The sequence below is a fragment of the Pleurodeles waltl genome, chromosome 2_2, assembly GCF_031143425.1.
Source record: "Pleurodeles waltl isolate 20211129_DDA chromosome 2_2, aPleWal1.hap1.20221129, whole genome shotgun sequence".
NCBI lineage: Eukaryota > Metazoa > Chordata > Amphibia > Caudata > Salamandridae > Pleurodeles > Pleurodeles waltl.
In genome coordinates, this window is record NC_090439.1 from 1075302355 (window position 1) to 1075324553 (window position 22199).

Below are 22199 nucleotides of genomic sequence, written 5' to 3' on the forward strand. Positions count from 1 at the left end.
AAACTGGTCTGTTCATGGTTACCTTTATATATAAACCTGGCAGCTTTTCCGACAACAAACATAAATCACCGGCTAAAAGCAAATATATATATGTATATTTTAGTTTAAACCACACACTTCTATAGTGGTGCCCGACACTGAAGGGTACTAATTTGGGTAGGAGGGTGCCCTTGTGAAAGCAAAATGCCTCTCACTGAAGTTTGCCAATATTTGAAAGGGACTGACCCCAAAAAGTGAATGACAGTAACTGACCAATGGAGGAGAGAGCTGACTGAAAGCCCTTGTCAAAGGCTCTTGTGTAACGCCAGACCTCGTAGGAAGTGTAATGTGGGGCCCTGGGCCCTCATGCTAGTAAAGGAAGGGACGCAGACACGGTGGTGGGGTGGTACTAAACTGGCCTCAGGCACGTGCGCCCGGCCCCTTTTATTGGCAGGGTCACCTGACTGGTGACGCCTGTGTTGGGTGGGTGTGGGTTACATCTGTAAGACCAGCCCTCAGCAGAGTGGCTGGCAGAAAGACTAGAATGAGTCCAGCTGGACTCTACAGGATGGTTGCCCAGAATTGAGGTGCGTGGATATTTTCACTTATTTTCGGTTTCAGTGGGGTAAAATAAAGAGAACAGTGGGCATTCGATTAAAGAAAGGACAACCGAAACCTCCTTAAATATGCAAAGAGTATCCATTTAAATACACAAGTTCCAGCTACCACGCCAGGCACTTCACGTTTGCTTTTCCAGCAGGCCGGTTTTCAGCCCTGAAAGTTGCGTGACCCGTTGTAACCTTCCTGCAGCTTTCCAAGAGCAGTCAAGTGAGGACATTCTGCGCATGCGAGACACTATCCCCACACCCTTCACACTGGTGGAAACCTCTCCGCTGACGCAGAGGCAGCCCGTCAAAGCAATGGAAATATATTGCCTTCCTATTCAAACAAATTAAAATCCACAATGTATTTCGGTTTCAGTGTTAACCGAATCCCCTCTAAAAAGTTCTGCCAGTTTTAAGGGTAAACACATGCTGTAATGACAGAAATAGAATTTTCAATTACGCCAAAGTACTACAAAATAAATTATCTGCTCCGGACGTTTAGCTGTTCATGTCTAGTCGTCCCGACAGGGAAAACCTTCTGCAATCTGCCAGGGAGCCTTCCCTCTCAAGCACCCCTCCTGTTTCTGGTTCTCTTTGGCTAGCAGTCTACAGCCTTTAGCAAAAGAGACATATTTTTGCTACATGGGCAAAGGCCAGTAACGATTGGCCCAGTTGCTTTGCCCACCCAATCACTTTAACCACTCACTGTATCTGACCCCAATACACATGCCAATTACTCAGACTGGCAACTTGGCTTTGAGGGCGGAGGTTACACAACACAATGGCCAGTGTTAGGGACGAAACCCCCTAAATAAATCATCTCCCGCTCTACTTGCGTGGACTAGATGCAGCAATTTGATTAATCATATGTAAATGTTTTATGTTGATAAGTGGCAAGATCTAACACCCCCCCCTCCCCCCCCCCCCCCCCCACACACACACACACACACCGGGTCCAACTCTAGCAGAGGGGCTGCTCATCAATGCACTTCAGTTTGATACCAACATCTGTTTTAAGGTGTCTTTCTGGGAACAACAAGACCAAGAGTACAGTCATTGGAACTAGCTTGTACCACCAAGGTGCCAATTGCCCACCTACAGTATACCAATCATGGTACATTTGTTTCTAGACTTTGAGCACCAGCTTTTTGGTAAGTAGGTTGTTGCAGAAACGTCTTGCCCTTTCTTTGAACTATTTCCCTTTAAACAAAGGCAGACATTAAGGACAGAGTGGATTCACCAACACTACTAGTATTTCCTCTTACGGCCCAGTCAAGAAGCATGTCCAATGCACATAATGACAGCTCACTTCAGTATATAAGTGCTCAAGAGAACGGTGTACACTCCAGCAGTGTTTCGCTTATGTACCAACCCTTGGAACAAAATGATAATGCTTTTTTGGACCCATCTGACATCCATAAATTTCTCCTTGTAGCATCATATGGAGGGATTCACAGATCGTCAAACAGAAAAAGCCCACGCACTGCATGCAAAGAGTTTTGAATGGACTGCCACTCAGTAGCACTTTAAGCATTAGTAACTTAAAATACCTGCTTCTTTTGCTCATCACTGGCTGCCTACACCTAAATGGTTTATTTTCAAAGCACCATAACTCCATTTTCTGGCTTTCACAAACTAGGCCCCATCAGTCTACAAAACAAATGTGTATCCCCTTCATCCTTCGATCTTTCACTGCCCGACTCATCATGATCCACATCTTTTCCCGTTCCCATTCAGGTGGTCAATCCTTCTCCACCCTCGTTGTTATATTCAACTCACTTCTTTCCCAAATTCGCATTCTAAGTGACTAACCCACTTTTTGTAAAGCTCTAAAAACCTGGATTTTTGACTCCGACAATTAGTTGAGCCTTCTCCATCATCACCTTAGCAGCCGTTTGCAGCACCAGGTTACCTTTTTGTGTGATTTTGTGAAATGCAAACATCTTCATAATGTAGTATAGTAAAGGATAGGCACACTTAACAGGGGTCCAAGGTTGCAACCCCCCCTAGGCATTCCGTTTTTCTTCTTCCTCCTAAAATGAATTGCAAGATCATTTAAAAAAAATGAAAACCAGCTATCCCCTCATATGTTTGTCAATTTTAACTCCGTTACTGCTATAAATGCACTGATTTGCAGTAATAATCAGTTAATCAACTCAAGCTACAAAAAATTTGTCTCCAACTATAACTATACATTTGCTAAAACAAAACAAAGTAACTAACTCATGCCCTAAAGTAACTATAACACACCCAGCCATGCAGTGCAGTGCAGTCATCCATGTCAAAGAATATGTCCTGAGTGATGTAATACGTGAGCTTAGTTTTTTTTTTCCAGTGAATTTTAGTTTTTTTTTTTAATACCTAAATATACCTAAGTTTTACTTTTCGTTTTTTTTTTTTCCCTCAGTGAATTTGTAAGTTTTTTCTTTTAAATGTATATTGCTTTCAACATGTAACAGGCACGCCTATTGGTTTAAAAGAAAGCAATATAGGATTTTTTTTTTTTTTTTTTTTTTAAACACACCCCTCAGGCCACATAATGAACCCATAAAACCAACCATAAAGAGCTCTACATTCCCACTCAAGAGCAAAAGCTTTAAAAATGTCAATTACTTTCCCTGGGGTCATATCCTATAGACCCCAAGAAACATAGGGTTCCATTTTTTTTCTTTCAGTATTCATAGGGAGCTGTTGCACTCCTTGCATATCTCCCAGGGGGGAAATATATAAATATATATATCTCTCATCACACAAACTTGACACTTCTGCAACACGGCACTCACAGGATTTCTCAAATCTTCATTTAATGTGCAAAATGATACCAGACAATCATTGTTTGGTATCATTTTGCACATTAAATGAAGATTTGAGAAATCCTGTGAGTGCTGCGTCGTTGATAGAAGTGTCAAGTTTGTGTGATGATAAATTAAGGGAAAGGTCCTTCCCTGGCGCGGGCACAGACAAAAGAGAGCGTGCCTCAATTGGACCTTTATATATATATATATATATATATATATATATATATACACATACACACACACACACACACACACACATATATACACACACATATATACACACACACACACATATACACACACACACACACATATACACACACACACATATATATACACACACACACACACACACACACACACATATATATACACATACACTGGTGGTGCCCCTGCCCAGATCTGGAGCACCAGCAAAATATATGTAAATTATCTCAGGAAGGACATTATGGGGTGCTCCCTGCTAGGAGCAGTGAATAATAAATGTGCAGCTATATCAGCTTATTACGCTTTTTTGGTTCTCCCCCCCCCCCCCCCACCCATCCACTCTCTTCAGGACCAGGATGCCAACACTTTCCATTTTCGTTGGGGGGATTGGGGCAAGGGGGGCAATAGGGGGGGGGGCAGGGGCGCGAGGGCCTGATAGGAAGAGACCTCTCCTCCCTGCCACCTAGCTACAAACTGTTGCAGTGGTGGCATAGCGCAGATGAGGCATCTGGTTGGCTAGTACCGACAAGAGGCGGAGAGATGCCTCTGTGCAAACTGATGGATGAAGACCACAATTGTACCGCATGGATGAGCGTGCCAGTAGGGCCTCGACACATTTATGGAATGGCCCGAGTGAATGATGTGCCAGGTGGCTGCCGCTTGCCACAGAAGCAGCCACAAGAACATTTTAGAGTACGGTACCTGTGCTGTTCGTGTTATCCGGCAGGTGGGGTTCTCTCGACCTCACTATGCATGCTGGTTACATCAGACTGGAGTAGCAGGCTTTATTTTCTTTGTACATACATTTCGCACAACGAATCCAGGATTGCCAGCGCTTGTACTGATCAGCGTCAGACCCAGATGTGTCAGCCCATGGGGGTGAGGGAAGGTGGGTACTACAAAGCCAGTAACCCAGCGAGACATCAACAAAAGAATAAAATACAGAAAACTGTTCCACATCACCATGTTAACTCCATTGTTTTCGGAGAATGAAAAAATCGCTATTTGGCCAGCGTGAACGGTTCCTTCGCAGAAACTGTCTGAAAGGCCATATGACCCACTTACGACCATGCTTTTGTAATCTGCAGAAAAATAAGTCACCCCCTGCTAAGGAAACAAACTGAATAGCAGAGAGTGCTGCAAACACTTCGACAGTCATCCACGCAGGCCGTTGGCGTATTTTCTGGTGTTTCCTTTTTCGATGGCCAGCAAAACAGGACAACATATGCATGTTTATACACGGAATGACAGAGGGCCACATCTGACCACACAGAGAAAAAACAAGCCTTGGCAAGGGAATCAGTCCAACCCGCCAGTTTTGGCTTTGCAAGTGTTTGTACAATTGAGATACAAGAACTGAAAGTCAGTAGAAATGACCATCGATCTTAGAATGGCGTTTTGACTATTTCATTACTGGTGTGTCATTACACGCAAATGAAGCGCATAGACCCACAACCATCCTGCAATGGTGAGACCGTAGTAACGCAAAAAAAAAAAAAAATGCCATCCCAAGATAGCCGGCCTCCAGTATTAGCTTTGCAGATTCTTGTACTACACATTAATACGCACTGGCAACACTAATACTGCCAGGTGGTGGTTTTTGTGGTGTCTCTACTCCAATCAGAAATCTGGACACGTGAGCAAACACTAGTGCTTTCCCACAATCCTTTGCCCGACACTGCTTCTGCAAAAGGGCAAAACCGAGGGAGGAGAAACAGAAGATGACGTTCTCTTTCCTACAGCCAGATGTCGCTGCCCTGCCCTGGGCCAATGACAACATGAACAACTCAGACTGTGCTCCAGCAAAACCACCCAGAACAATTCACCAACATGGCGTGTATGGTTTAACCTGGTTTGTGGAACGGTGTCTGATCTTGTCTCTATCCAAAAGGTGCATTTAAGCTAGTCCCGAATGAGACCGGTTTCTTCAGTTTTGAACCTAAACATGCCTTTTGAGGAGGAGGTTCATGAACGGTGTGGGCTAATTTCATTCTTGCGTAAAGATTCATGTGCAGCTTTTCGATGTACAATATTTTTTGCACATTTATGAATTTGCAAGGTGAATGACCAAGTTCCTCCCACAAACTCATTAGAGGCTTGCAACTTACTCGGATAGTGCAGGATTTAAAAGTGGGAACTGTTTTGAGTTCAATAAAAAAAACGCTTTATTTGACAAAGGTGGCAAAAACTACGCTTGGTCAATTATCTGCAATTTTACCACCAGCCAGTTGTGTAGTTTCATTTTCCTTTATAATATTTCATTGCGGACAAAAGAGCACTTTAGTAACAATCTGGACATCTTGTTCCATAATGAATATTTGAACTGTGCTCCGAGATGTACGTCGGGATTCCTTAGTGCACCGCTGCAAATCTGGATATGTAATACACCTATTAATAGTGTCAAGTGATGAACTCGTCAAAGCCTTATCTGGAGGGAAATGCCACAGGTTGCAAGATGACAATGTTATGGGGGTCAAGCACGTTGTGATGTTTTGTCTGTTTCAAGGCACATATTCTGAGGCACAGTGCCACAGCATCTATTAGTGAACCTTAAGTATTGTCCACCTACAGTTTTTTGTGGGAGGAGGTTTGTAGGCGGCCTTGTACTTGAAACGTTGTTTGACAGAGCCAGTGCAGATTTGGTTGAATTAATTCAACATCTCCTGGCATACATAAGGGAGAAGAAAGCACAGCTTGATGGAGGCAATCGTATATGCCTTGTTGATTGCTGGCAAAATAAAAACGCTCACCACTGACATCTACTGGGAACTGTAAGCAACCAGTTCGATTCCACATCAAGCGAATTCAGCCTTAATCATTCGGAGGTCGGTAAATTGAGTATCTAATTGGTTAACTGCAACAACTGTTAATTACAGTGCTTAGAAGTGTCAACAGTGCGATATGATGCACTATATTGAAACAATTCATTATGTAGCACAACTGAAACCCGAATTGTGTTCTGGACTTTGTGTACTAGTACAGTAAATGACTTCTGCCATCTATGAGAGCAGCCATAGGAAACAAAAGCATTACATTGGTAAAATGTAGCACCTAGATCTTAACATGTTCATTTAATGTGACCATTACAGCGCATGTCTACATCCCAAAATTGGGTGTAGGCCCTCCTAGATAATAACCGGAAGAAACAACAGCCACAAGGGCAGCAGGTATTGACTCCAGTTTCTTTGTGAAACCCATGAACTCCTCCACTGACCCTCGTGGTCCAGGTGTGCTGTTTGAGGTTAGTACAGTTCATCACACCTGGAACAAGTGTTCATACCACAAAGCTCTGCGGCCAGGGGCGCGGGACACACCCCCACCCCCTCAGAGGCTTCTGTTCCGGATGGAGTCCATCTGTGATTGCAATCTTCGACTTCACAATTACCTCACCGGAAGAACGTGAAGACTCGGGGAACCCATCCAAGCCGCCATCTTGAAAGATAAACAGATCAGGTGTTGACTGCAGGATTCATAATGAACGTAGGGTTTTATTTTAATATTGTGGCAGTGGGCGGTGGATTCACGCATGACGAAGTCAACAGCCCTATCATTCGTAGATTGCTTGGGTGTTTTTTTAGTCATTGAACAATACTGCTGGCTACAGCAGCCGATCACAACGTGCCTGCCACCAAACAAAGTGCTCCAGAAGAGCGAAAGTGAACCAGTTCTGCTGTTTTTAAAGCAATGCAGATGGATATCACAAAAGAGGACTCACTCACAAAGTACCATTACATGAAATTCACCTCTGCTTCAGATAGCCAACACCACAAACACTGCCTGTATCTCACAAACCTACCAGACGTCCAGCACCTACCTCAAGCTCAACACAACCAAGGCAGAATTCCTGCTATATGTCAAAAAGAACAAACAAGAAACAGTAGAAGCCTGGCTCCATGACATGAACCAGGGCAATCAACTAATGTTAAATTACCTGGACTTAGCCTGGACACCACCTTCTCCCCCAAGGAGCAAATGAACCCCCCCTCCCCCCAAAAAAAAAAACACACACACACACACACACACCACACCATCTGGTCCTAGCTTGCTTCTAAAGAAAGTGAAACCATTCCTTTCAAAAAGTAATTTCAGAACTGCTGGTCAAGCCCTTGTACTCTTGCATATGAATAGTGGTAATGCCCTGCTACATGGCCTACCAGACTAAATCGCCATCACCTCCCTTAAAAGTATCACACACCGCAGCATCTCTCATCCTGGACCTGAAGAAATATCACATCAGCCAAATTCTGATGGTCATTGGCTCCCAATGCAGACCTGCACCATCTTCAAAACCAGTTGAATCAATTACAAAGCCACCACGAGTAGCACACCCACTTATCTTGTAGACAAGGCTAAGAAGTGTAAAAGAAAAAAATAGCAGACCTCTTCCAGCTGCATACCCATGATATGGAAAAACATCTCAATATCCATCAGTTCCACCCCAAAGGCCTTCTCCTGTTACTTTCAAGGACCATTACTTTGAAGACCACCATCCTGACAATTTCATCTGCATTCTACTTCAAATAATTTGGCTCGAGCTCCTCCTGCTGCACACACTCAGATACGTTGTAATTGGTGTGTGATGCTGAACACAGGGCCTCATATCCTTAAGTGTAACCAACTCATTATCGGTCTGTATAAATGGCTTGATTGAAAACAGATTGTAAAGGCAAACTGTGGGACGTGCCACCCCCTACACCCACTCACCGCAGCGATTCATGGCGTCACCTAAAAGTGGCGTGCTTCCACACTAAAGAGAAACTACCATTTCTCCTTAGCTGAGAGTTAACAGGCAAACAGAAACTGTGGAGAGATCTCCTATATAGCCTTTTCAGTGCGGAACATCCAGAACAACGACTTACCTTATTAACACAAGCAGAACTGCACTTGCGTGAACGACGATGCTGAACAACACACACGCGTGCGTAAGTCAGAGAAAAGGGGAGTCACCATCGGGAGAGCACATGCTCAGGTAAGTGGGGCAGGGTTAGGGGTAGTGTTTAGGGGTGGGAGGTGGACTTAAGGGGCTCAGGGTGGGGAGAGGTCTGCGTAGTTTGTTTTTTAGGGGCTAGGGGGGATAATCAGGGCTGTTCTAATTTTAGGAGCAGGTGGGGAGGTAGTTTGGGTTTTGGGGATCAGGGTAGTTTGTTTTTTGGGATTGGGGTTGTTGGTTTTTGAGGGTGGGGTAATTTTGTTTTTAGGGGTAGTGTCATTTTATTTTTGAGGGTGGGGTCAGTTTTTAGGGCTGGTGAGGGGTTGGGGCAGTTTTTAGGGCTGGTGGGGAGGTATAGAGATAGTTTTATTTTTAGGGTGGGTGGGAGGGAATGGCACACGAAAACCACGCATGCCGTTCCACACATGCCTTTACTAGGCATGCCTTACAATGAAAAAAAATCAGTGTAAAGGCATGCGTGGTAAAGTTATTTGTGGAAACAACGGGGTCATTGTTCCTACCGCGTTGTTTAGGCGCACGTGGTTGGCACATGTGTTGTTCCATCATACATTCCTGGCCAGTTCCCCCTTAGTCCCTCATGTGCCCTGCTTGCCCTATAATGTATGTTGACATACACCATCGTGATTGCTGGAAAATCTGACGCTCACGCCCCTCCCCCAATCTTATCGGCCAAGAGCTACGTCCTCGTGCACTGCAGAAGAGGGGTGCTGTTGGAGCCTGGAGGGGGACTGAAAGGAGGAAGCTGTGTGAGAAGCCAAAGGAGAGGTGGTGATGAACTGAAATGAGTAGTGTAAAATATGTAAAGTAACAAGTAGAAGGCAGTGTTTGTATCTCAACCGCTCTGGAGCAGTTTCTTTTAAGAACAGTCAGCTCAGTTACTGGTCTGCTTTAAAGGTGAGTTATTTGAGCCCCGTTCTCTGGTGGGTCTGTAGTACAGCCCTCCTTTGGCACCCTATGCAAGAAGTGCTGTCCAGACTCGTCCACACTCCCTACAGACACTCTGTAGTCATCTTTGGCACTCGTAATGTCACCCTAAACCAGCTGTGGAGGTTTCAGAAATCCCATGAGAAAATACCCGCATTCCTGCCCGGCCACAGACAGATGTGAAACCTTGAGCTGTGTGCTGCACACAGCTGGGGCGTGTAACTTATGTTTTCTGCTGTTTGCCACAAGTACCGCACCTGGCACTTTGTAATGTTGTGCTTTAAGCCACTACCACAGGTTTGAAGCTGTGCAACACTGTTCTACACTACAAACATAGCGCCTTAGAGATGTGCCCTTTGTGCCAAATGCAACGGGATAGAGACTATGTACTCCTGTACTGGGAGACACCGGCAAATTGCTGGAGCTGTGAGACCCTGCTGCGTTACAGGCAGAGAGCCTGGACATGTGCAACTTTGTTCCATTCTCTCTTTAAAAAAAAAAAATAGTTCTAGCCAGGGCATAAATACAAAAAGGGGTGGGGAGAACTAATCAAGTTAAGCAGAATGGAAGTGACCTCTTGGCAGGTGACATCACAGTGCGCTGCATTGCATGCGGCATCAAAACCCATGATCTCACAGGAAGGGACATCAGTGCTTAAGACCCCAGGTTTATCAGGCCCATCATGAGCACATCTGAGAATATTACAGTATTTAAACAAATAGAATTTTGCAATGGGCTGTGCAACAAAGTGACGCAACTCCGATGCAAAATGTGGGCCTCAACTTATAAATGTATTTTTTTAAATCCTGCCACAACGAAATCAGCAACAAGGAGAAAGGTGGCAGTAAATATGTTCTGCCTAATTGGTTGTAAAGTCTGCATTTTAAAATATCTCATGGGGTCAACACGCCTGCTGCAGAGATCTTTGGGTTGATTTACCCAGTAAATCTCATGGAATAATAACAGTAAGACGACTCTGGAGGTTAACTTTTCCGGAGAGATCTGCGCTTTGACTAGTCCGTATTGAATCTAAACAGCAAAGAGGGTTATTAAGTTTCCTGCAAAGCACATCATGTAACATGCAGAGACAGATTTTTATTGTATGCAAATGGGCAAGTGGGGTTCTGCTTTTAACACAGATCCCCTTTGTTACTTGCAGGTCATAAATTGAAGTCCTATTATAGCACAGTGAGCTATGAAGGGCATGTGATTCCTATACCTTGTAACCCAGTCTAGGCTAACATCCTGTACCGTGATGTACACATTATCTATTCATTGCACAATGTGCATGCATAATGTGAAGCGGTCTGACACCCTGCACTGGGATGAGTGGCCCTATGAAAGAAATAAAATAATTGTATCTAAATGTGTGTAAGTACTGGGACAGACGAACAAATTTATCGTTCTTACACTGCACATACACAGGGACTGGACGAAGTCAAAACCATGCCTCTAAGTACTTGTAAAGTAATAACCAGCTGTGTGCCTTTGTTTCCCATCCATTGAATTTGCATCTAGGTGCGAGGCTCCACAGCTCCCGGCCAGGCTACCCTAACAAAAGGAAGCCCGATGGGCCCTTAAATTCAGTCTTTGTTTTGGGCCCAGCTGGAATTTAAAATACAGCCCCCTCACCACAAGGTTGCTGCTCCGAAATAAAGCAAACATTCAGGCACTAGTGAAGGTGTTCCAGTGTTTTAAAATTACAGCGGACGAGTTTAGCATATTTCTGTGGGGCTCAACTTCTTGGCAGGGTAGATGGCGTCCACCCTGTGAACAGTGTGTAGACACCCGCTACCCGCGTGTACCCTTGACTTGTGCCTGCACATCAGTGCTGTAAAGACACAGGCAAAGCACAGCGCCCTTAGAGCGATGTATCATGGTGGTGTGAAACATTAAGGCTCCTATAATCAGAGCTGTACGAAATTGTGCTCTGTTCAAAAACTGGAATTTAATAATAACCTTCCACCGGACAACGTCCTTCTGAATACTGCCCTAGCTAGCCTTGAAGCCTTTGCAGCTTTCGGCAAAGTTAGAAAAACAAACATTTTAGTTTCCCAGAAGATACACTTCAGTACCTTTCTTATACATGCAGTATGTGAATATTGTCTACAGGCGAATTCAGGGCGCAGATGGGTGCTCGTGACTTGGTTTAACTGATATCTGGTGGGGAGGATGGAAGCAGTGCAAGTTTCTCACAGTGCCTTTCTTGGGGTCACTAGTTTTTAACCTTTTGACTTCTGTGGACCCCCTACAGAGTCATTACTGGAAGCTGAGGGTCCAGGACTAAACTGATTATTTGAACCGCAAAACAATGCATTCAAACAAATACATAAAGGATTAATTATTGTATTTAATCCACAAATCTACATTTTAATGTAAACGGGAAAGCTGGAGCTTTTCTAAATTCAATTGAGGCCACCCACATTTTAAATTTGCTGTACTTGTCATGCTGTTACGAATCAATCTGAGAATACGGACTTAATTTTTACCCTCCTATCTGTAATTCATTCATACTTGCAGAAGGTTTAAAATGTTTCAATTCACACTCAGCAACTTTATTTCCATTTACTTTACTAAGCTGTCAATATAATTTAATTTTCTAAGCAGTCACATAACCCCGGAATGGGTGTTGCAGACTTAGGTCTCCAGACCACAGGCTAACAACTACTGCACTTGGTCATAAAAAGGTGTCCATACTATATAATTCTCCTCCTATCCTTGGCCTCACTGCAGAGCGACAGTCTGCATATGCTAGTTAAAGTTACCATTGTGTGTGGAGAGAAAGTGTGAAATGAAGTTGTTTTTGCCCTTTATCAGTGGGTTGTGTTTGGAATGGATTCACAGTGCTTGCTCTAAATGCTTTGGGATTGAAGGCTCGATGAGGGTGAAAGAATGCATGACGTGAGCTTGGCATAGAGGCGCACGTGCAGCACTTGTCCTCTTTGTGACTTAATATTCGCCTTTTACTTCAGACTTTGGCATGGTTGCACAGAGGATCTTGACTTCCCCACTGCACTACCCTCAGCCCCCAAGTACTTCCTGCATCTGCCCCAGTACAGAATATCCCAGCCTGTGCTCTTTCACAGTCTAAAGTCAAGATCTTTAAAACCTGCCATGTAAGCTTACAGGTAAAGCAAACTGAATTTAGCAGTTGATATGCAGGTTTGCTTTGTGCACCATTCCTGGTCAGAAGTGGTAAGTGCTATAAAAAAAAGCAATTACAACTCAATGCAGTGAAATGATTGGGAGATAGCATGGGGGGGGGGGGGTAGACTGAGATGTGCACTAGTTGGGAGCATGACCAGAGGGAGAGCTGGAGGGCCCTGGGGGAACAAGTTTCACTGCAGGAGCCTGAGTGAGTGCTGCTGGATCCTGGCTCATACCTCAACCTCCTGAGCCTCCAAGGCGGGGGGAGCGTGGCAGGCTGTGAAGGGTGAGCCGATTAAAACCCATCAAGCTAAAAACATTATTTTGTTGGGTGAGGAGCTTCACGAGGTGGGTGATCCCATTTAGATCGAATGGGGCTGTTCGTCTTGTTTGGATGGTAAAATTAGTCCACCAAGAGGGATAACCTATAGATTATGGAGAGTTGGGCAGTAGTCCCCAGAGGGAAGGTGCCCTGCAAGAGTCTGGGAGATTCGAACCGTGCAAGGAGGGAGAGCAGCGAGGAGACACCAGAGATTCAGATGGTGGAATGGAGGGTGCACACCAGGTGGAAGCCATGGAGGAGTCCGCAGTGACTGTGCTAAAGGAATCAGGACTGAGGCGCAACGGCCCACTCCTGTACCCCTGTCTTCGTCCAGTGACTTTAGCACTTATTTCCCCCCTCTTTTGTGTATATAATTAGGAGAAGTAGTGATCATGGTCCTGATGAAGAGCCAAGGGATCACTTCTTGACCGTAGAGGCGCAAAACATGTTGAGCACATTGTGTTAGGACTAGGCACATCACCTTTTCCTCTTTTTGATGGACTAGGCACATCACCTTTTCCTCTTTTTGATGGAGTACAGTGGGACATTATTCCCCGGATTAACTCCTTCCGTTTTCTTTTTAATCTTGGCCTGATCCTGTTTCTGAGTTAATAAATCATGATGCCTAAGGCTCTGAGCCAATTTTAAATTCACCGGTCTCTCTTTTATGGTCAGTATTTTTCACAGACCCATCACTTCAGCTAGATTACCTTCAGTTGTGTGCCACCACCGGGTGGTTGGTGGTCCGCCAGACATTGCAGTGCCGGTCTGACGAGGAGTTAGCCCAATGATGCTCAGCATTCCAGTGGATGCTTGAGGGCACTCCTGACAATACTGACCCTCCCTCTCCCTGCATGTGTGTGTGTATATATATATACATATTTTGGAACAGTGTACTATTTCTATTTTCATATCTATGCTTTGGGAGACTGTACACTGGACCATAATTCTCCCAGTCCCTCATTTTTTCGACTGGTTTTCTGTATGCCTGGGATTTGTGCAAACAAGAGTCTGATGAGTAGGTGTCTGAAATGTTTGTGAAATTCAACGATTGTTGGGATATGCTGGGCCAGTATTATGTAGTGCCTTAGAAGTGTTGGTGAGGAGTCTGAATTGTGCTCGTTTGTGTATGGGAAGCTTCCAGGTGTGGTCTGATAGGAGTGCAGCATGGAACACTGCAGTGATTCTGGTAGAATTATTTTGAATGGTCTGCAGTTTGAGAGCTTTTTGTTGATTCTAACATAGGTGTTACCATAGTCCAGCTTGCTTATGATAAGAGCACATGTGATGGTTTTCGGGTGCTGATTGGAAGCCATTTGACAGTCTCCCTTAGGATCTTCACAGTATGTAAGCATGCAGCAGGGACAGCATTGACTTGGTCATGCAGAGTTTCCCGTTGATGACGATCCAAAGGTTCTTATTGTGGGTGTTGGTCCAAGCTCAAATGGCTACCAGATGAGTCCCACCGTGAAGTGCTCTTGCAGAAGATTACAATTCGGTCATTCTGTAATCAACTACGGACAGTTGGTCTTCATCCAGTGGGCCATTTCAGTCATGCAGGCACTGAACTTGATGTTATGTTCATTTGTAAAAAAAAAAAAAAAAAAAAAAAACACTACTCCCCAGATGCTTGAGCAGGTGTGTAAGCGTGTGGTCCTTGCAATGTTACTCAAAGAGCAGCCTCTTGCAGACGTCAAGAAGCGAGGAGGAAGCTCTAATGTGTTTGGGACGGTTGTTCTAGTTTTTTTGTGCAAATGAGAAACCTCCTGCTATGTTTTTGTGAATGCATGGGTGTGCATTTAAGTGAGCGCAAGGCTGAGAGCAGGATTGTGAAAATTACTAGGCATCTCGTCCAAGAGGGAGAGGATTAACTGGGTCAGCATAAGAGAGGAGGTTGAGGTTGATGTTGAGAAAGTGGAGGATGTTGGCTATGGTGTTCATGAACAATGAAGAGAGTCTGGCCCAGGGAGAATACTTGCTGAACTCAGCAGAAGAGGTCGCAGGCGTCCAAGGTGTACGGTGCAAGGACAAGTGACTGGGTCCGTCTGGTCAAGAAGGAGCAGATGCATCGGAGTGCAGTGCGCACTATTTGTGCTTTGATGAGACTGGCTGCAAAGTGCAAAGGAGTACAATTTTATATTAACACCGATTACAGTATGAAGGGTGTTTATCTAGATCGCATTTCACCGTCACATCCATTTAGAGAGCTCGACACTGGAGGATGAAATGACCTGCCCAGGGCCACGTGGCGGCTGCTCACATGCCGATGCTGGAATTAGAACCGCGGCCTGCGCTACTCAGCCCCTGGGCCACTCCGTCTCCGAGAGGATTATCTGCAGTCCCCCGGCCCTCGTGGACCAACATCGGATGGTTAAGCACTCAGTTTACCTACAGAGAGTGAGCCACAGTAATGAGAAGGTGGCCGCGCCAGTAAACACTTTGGTGCATAAGAGGCTCGCTTTGCTGGCCGGTTTCAGCCAGCCCTTCTTTGGTGAAGGTGTTATCCGAGCCGCCGGCATCAGGTTTCCTGGCTGCTTAAATAAACTTGAAGCGAAGTTGCAGATGTTGACAGCGCGGGCAGACCTGCAGTCTGCTCATACCACGGACCGGATGCATCCTGCAGGGCCCGCTTCAGCGCATGCGCAGACTGCGCCGCGTGCCTGGGGCTTCTCGCGCAGCATGCTGGGAGCCAGGAAAGAGTTAACCCAGTGGTGTGCACGAACGCTTTGCTCAGCCTGCTGCAGGGCTAGGATGTGCTCCCACCTCAGACACCAGTGGGGACTGGCATGGTGTGCTCGGGTTACCGCACTGCAGGCTGGCGCTGCAAGAGAAGCGGTACACTGCATCTGTAGCACTATTTTGAGGCCATGTCCCCCACTGGCCGTTAGCACAGCTTCGGGTTCTTTCATCCGTATTTCGGAACCGGGGCCTAGTTTTGAGTCGGAGCCGAGATCCGGGCTGGCCCCAGAGAAATATGCTAACTGTCCTGACTGCAGGTTGCCTACTTTTCGTTAAGTGCAGCAAGGCACAGGAGCTAAGGAGGCTTTATTTTCACTTCCAGTGGGGACTAACACAAAGGCCTCATTTAAAGGGTCACCAGCCCTCCCTTTCTTGGAGTCTCATCCTGGCTGGGAAACACCTAAATGCCAATGCACTGGAGAGGAACTAAAGACACTCAGCTTTTTATCACTTCACAAGTGCTTACGCGAAACAGGGTTGAAGACCAGATTTTGACTTTCCTCAACCCTTGCATGTAAGAAAATTGGATGTACGCAAGATCAGATGTATCCATCTGCATGAGTAATTACACAAATTACAATTTAGATAGTACTAATTTATTTAACTTCCTTTATGACTACTACTCCTCATGCCAATTTAGGATATCCGAGCACTTAACACATCACTCACATTATACAGAGACAATGAATCATACAAATATGTAAATCAAGGTAAAGGAAATATTACATAAGATAATGACGTTACCAGGTGTAGTCGTTGCATATCATCCACATTAGTAGGCACCATATATTAATAATGTATAACCACAGTCAGGATTTAGAAGGTAAAGCAGTGGCTGGAGTTGTCTGTATTACTAACAACATTACCCAAAAGGAACACTTCGCCTTAGAATAATGAAAATTCAAGCCAAAAAATAAAATAAGTTATCATCCCTGTGCCTTTTAGTTTGCATGCAGATACTTGATGCAGGTCCAGAAGCTCATTGATATAGTACAAGGATTGTAATTTATGAACTTGAAGAAATAAAAATGATCTGTAACCAAAACAGAAACCCACTGGTCTAGCTAATTAAAATACAAATCTGAGTAGTGCATGTTGCAGAAAGAATATTAAGTCTATGTTACTTTAGGATGAATCAAAACGGACCAAAAATAAAAATAAACAATCTCTCCAGAAAGCGTGTTAATAGGCAAAGTTGCTTTACCATTTGGTCGCTTTGAAAATTGGTGGCCGCACAAAGATCTCTGCAGCAGGTGCCTTAGGCCCTACATTTTGATACAAAAAAAAAAAAAAAAACACACAGCCTCCTGTGACCAACTAAGAAAGCCATAATAGATTTTCTCTATAACTCCCTCTTTCTACTGCCTCGCCTCGGCCCAAAATGTATGAGATCCCATTTCAATCACTGGAGGAGACCAAACTAGGAAAATGGGGAAGGGAATCTCATTACCGTAGCACAGCAATGTGTGGGAACTAGCAGTGCATTCAATTCGACAACTTCCTTAGAAAGTAACTGTCTACACCACTTACACTTTTGCAATGCCTTGATGGGGTCATGCCCAAGTTGGCACTCTTATTAATAGCTTGTCACTATCCTAGTGATGTTCCACACAAAACACCCCTACTTCTCTTATAATTTGTCATCCCCAGAAATGGGAGACCGATACTCAATTCCAGTGCTTAATTTGTGCCAGCGGTTGCCATTGAAGCAGGATCAAGATTGATTTGTATATAGCTCTGTCCAAACTGAGGTGGCATGGTGCACAAAATAACTGTGGAATGGGATGCAGCCCAAGTAATTATCAGTGGCTGAGAGTAAGTCAATCATGCCATCCATCACTTTGTATACTTTGATTTGCCACCAGATGTGGGTCCACTGCATAAACCGTCACTGGAACCAAGCTATACCTGGCTGATGAGCCCACACCTACTGTGAAATTGGCCCTGGATTGCTTTTGTTCAAGTTCTGGGAGGACCTGACGTGGAAGTTCAGGCTGGACTGCTCCCACTGGAGCAGACAAAAGACTGATTTGCACATAGCTGGTACAAAACTGATGTGGCATGATATGCAAAATACCTATGGTTTGGGGTGCATTGCTGAGTAATTACCAGTGGCTGAGATTAATTCAAGCATTCTATCACCTTTTTGAATATTTTGATGTAGATGCAGATAGGCACCATCACTCATGTTTGGGGACCAGGGTTATTTTTCTTAATGAGACTTTGACCCACAGCACAAGAAATGCATAAAAGGAAAAAAATGGAGGAGAGCCATGATAAATAAAGTAAGCCGTTCTAAGGGTAACGCATGAATAAAAGAAAAAGAACAAGTGAAATAAAGACAAGTGTAGGGTGGTGGAAGGAGGAGGCATGACGAGGAATTAAGATGAGTCTTGGAAAGTGGGCACTACCAGCATTCAATGAATGGGCCTAAAGCAAAGCTCTAGTAGCCGACTAAAGAGAAGTGCCTAAAATGTGAACAAACAGAATTATCAAAGCTTGTTACCTACATAATATCTTTCTTTCCAAGAAATTTTGTTTACAGTGAGATGGTGTTTGGGGTGTGAGCGGGGCTCGGCTAATGGTTTCATAGCATCCCAGTGACAGCCATCTAAAGGTTTTGAGCATCACACACAGGATACTGCGATGGCTCCATAGACTACCATCACCTGCTCTTTCATGGACAAAGGGTTCTCCACAAGGATACCCAGTCTGTGGACCAGATGGTGTTGCCCTTCTCAAATAATATGATCCGAGTTTTATTGCCTTTAAGCTTTGAACGGTGTATTTAAAAAAAAAAAAAAAAAAAAATAATAATAATAATAATAATAATAATAATAATACTACAAAATAAAACAATTCGCATTCGCCCATATACAATCGAAGAACATAGTTCCGGTTTCTTCAGCATTCTCGCTGATGAAGAGTATTAGATAAGTGTCATCAGCATATGACAATGTCTAAGCCACATGCTTGTACAGTGGCCAGTCACAAAGTTGAACAGGGTTGGGGGGAAATCAGACATAAGGAGGAAAAAGGGCAGACTGAGCTCCGACAGAAACCACTAACGCTTTGAAACACAATTGGTTCCAGTATCATGCAGACACTTGATTAGAATGGAATGGGATACGGTGTCAAATGCTGCAGAGACATTGGGAAGATTAAGGACAGCAGATCTGCCCTTATCCCGACTAAGCTTGATGCCATCTGTGTTGGCCAGCAGGGCAGTCTCTGCTCCGAGGCCCGACTGTGAGGAATCTAGTACCTCACTCTGTTGCAAGCAAGATGTCAATTGAGCATTTATGGGTTTTCGAAGTCTTTGTCAGAGGAACAGAAGCAGCGAGATAGGCCCGTAGTTTGCTAATTTAAGCTGCTCAACTGAGGGCTTCTACAGGGTGAACGCTGGTGTATTTCCAGGTCGAAGGATGTCTACCACGGTAAGGGACAGGATGAAGGAGGTGGCCACGGATGTACTGGAGAGATCAGTATAGGGTCATCAAGGGCCTGGATTGTATAAGCTGCATGTATTTGCCAATCACTGCAGTATCTATGGCGGCAAAGGTAGTCAAGATACAGTGCCTGTTTGTAGTGGGCAACTCATTAAAGAATTTACGGTAGTCGAGGGGTGGGGGGCAAGAAAAAAAAAGGAAAACAAAAACCATTGTAAAGGGTTTTGACCTTATCTTGAAAACAGGTGGACAGTCTAGTGCACAATAATGGTGATGAGAACGGATTGGGATCAAGCAACAGAGGGAAATAATTCCTTTAGTTTTTTAGGTCAGGAAACTAATGTTCATTTCACGCAGTCTTGAACTGCGGCACCATTGCTATGGGGCGTGTGTTCTCTGCCTTCAATCATATACGTTGTGACCCTCTGAACCGCTGCCACTTCCACAGGCCAATGACCCTCACAAATGCTTAGAGCGCAGCACTCTATAGATCTGCATGTATGGTTTAAGGGTTGTGTTTATTCATGGCTAGAAGTTCTTATATATTTAAACTGGACTTTGGATCAAAACCTAGAACTGGTGATGGGGCCACGCGGGATATGTATGAGCCAGCTTGCCTGCTACGAGGTACCACTTTAAAAATGAGCCTTAGACAAAAGGTTGTCCATACAAGACTAAAACTGTCTGAAACAAATACAAAAAATCTCATATTATAAAGTAAATTAGCAGATGACTAGTGCAGCACTAGACTGGCTACTCTAAACTTGTCTGCACACAAAGGAGAGGAATAATAAAATAAAAAATAAAAATAAATTAAACTGTCGCTGAGTGCAGTTGCATTGGATACTGAAATGAAATACCCTCATTCGCACTCGGGAGAGCTGATCTGACGCTCTGTGTGGAAGCGTGTAAACCGACGTCACAGTAATTACACAGTGCTGCATGTGCACTTTCACTGGGTGCACTCATTAAGGCGCTATCGCCTGCGCACGAGGAGCACAGACCTCCAGGGATAAAGACAGTAATGAACACTACGAAGTATTCATCTAAGTGCAGTCATGTAACTAGAGATGTGGGCACTGAAGCAGTCTGGATGCGCTCAGTCTCTCATGTTAGGTACACTCTGGTGATGTAGCGCAGAGAATCTGTCCGAGGCACAGCGGTCACCGTCCCAGGGCCTGAACATGCACAGCATCTGCCCCGGGTACTCTGTTCACAGGAGGTCAGATCTGGCGGCAACACCCAACGCATAGCCTATTGGCACTTAAATGTGAGAACAGTTCTCCGAGATGCGCAAACCAACTGCGAACCGGGACTGCAGGCAGGCAAGCAACTGCAAACAGACCGGGACCGCAACCAACTGCAAACCCAGACCGCAGGCAACTGCGATCCCGGACCACAGGTAAGCAACTGCAAACCGATACACAAGGCGGGCAAAGCAACTGCAAACCGGGACCGCAGGCAGGCAAAGCAACTGCAAACCAGAACCGCAGGCAGGCAAAGCAACTGCAAACAGACCGGGACCGCAACCAACTGCAAACCCAGACCGCAGGCAACTGCGATCCCGGACCACAGGTGAGCAAAGCAACTGCAAACCGATACACAAGGCGGGCAAAGCAACTGCAAACCGATACACAAGGCGGGCAAAGCAACTGCAAACCGGGACCGCAGGCAGGCAAAGCAGCTGCAGACAGACCGGGACCGCAACCAACTGCAAACCGAGACTGCAGGCAACTGCGATCCCGGACCACAGGTGAGCAAAGCAACTGCAAACCGATACACAAGGCGGGCAAAGCAACTGCAAACCGGGACCGCAGGCAGGCAAAGCAGCTGCAAACAGACCGGGACCGCAACCAACTGCAAACCGAAACTGCAGGCAACTGCGATCCCGGACCACAGGTGAGCAAAGCAACTGCAAACCGATACACAAGGCGGGCAAAGCAACTGCAAACCGGGACCGCAGGCAGGCAAAGCAGCTGCAAACAGACCGGGACCGCAACCAACTGCAAACCGAGACTGCAGGCAACTGCGATCCCGGACCACAGGTGAGCAAAGCAACTGCAAACCGATACACAAGGCGGGCAAAGCAACTGCAAACCGATACACAAGGCGGGCAAAGCAACTGCAAACCGGGACCGCAGGCAGGCAAAGCAGCTGCAAACAGACCGGGACCGCAACCAACTGCAAACCCAGACCGCAGGTGAGCAAAGCAACTGCAAACCGATACACAAGGCGGGCAAAGCAACTGCAAACCGGGACCGCAGGCAGGCAAAGCAGCTGCAAACAGACCGGGACCGCAACCAACTGCAAACCCAGACCGCAGGCAACTGCGATCCCGGACCACAGGTGAGCAAAGCAACTGCAAACCGATACACAAGGCGGGCAAAGCAACTGCAGACCGATACACAAGGCGGGCAAAGCAACTGCAAACCGGGACCGCAGGCAGGCAAAGCAGCTGCAAACAGACCGGGACCGCAACCAACTGCAAACCGAGACTGCAGGCAACTGCGATCCCGGACCACAGGTGAGCAAAGCAACTGCAAACCGGGACCGCAGGCAGGCAAAGCAGCTGCAAACAGACCGGGACCGCAACCAACTGCAAACCCAGACCGCAGGCAACTGCGATCCCGGACCACAGGTGAGCAAAGCAACTGCAAACCGATACACAAGGCGGGCAAAGCAACTGCAAACCGGGACCGCAGGCAGGCAAAGCAACTGCAAACCGGGACCGCAGGCAGGCAAAGCAACTGCAAACCGGGACCGCAGGCAGGCAAAGCAACTGCAAACCGGGACCGCAGGCAGGCAAAGCAACTGCAAACCGGGACCGCAGGCAGGCAAAGCAACTGCAAACCGGGACCGCAAGCAGGCAAAGCAACTGCAAACCGATACACAAGGCAGGCAAAGCAACTGCAAACCGATACACAAGGCAGGCAAAGCAACTGCAAACCGATACACAAGGCAGGCAAAGCAACTGCAAACCGATACACAAGGCAGGCAAAGCAACTGCAAACCGATACACAAGGCAGGCAAAGCAACTGCAAACCGATACACAAGGCAGGCAAAGCAACTGCAAACCGA

At 45.7% G+C, this 22199-nt stretch overlaps 1 protein-coding gene across 3 annotated transcripts in view; it reads right to left on the reverse strand.

Moving 5' to 3' along the window:
- Positions 1–22199, reverse strand: part of PTP4A3 (protein tyrosine phosphatase 4A3) — a 179704-nt gene that overhangs the window by 127421 nt on the left and 30084 nt on the right. The gene's annotated exons all lie outside the window — the stretch shown is intronic.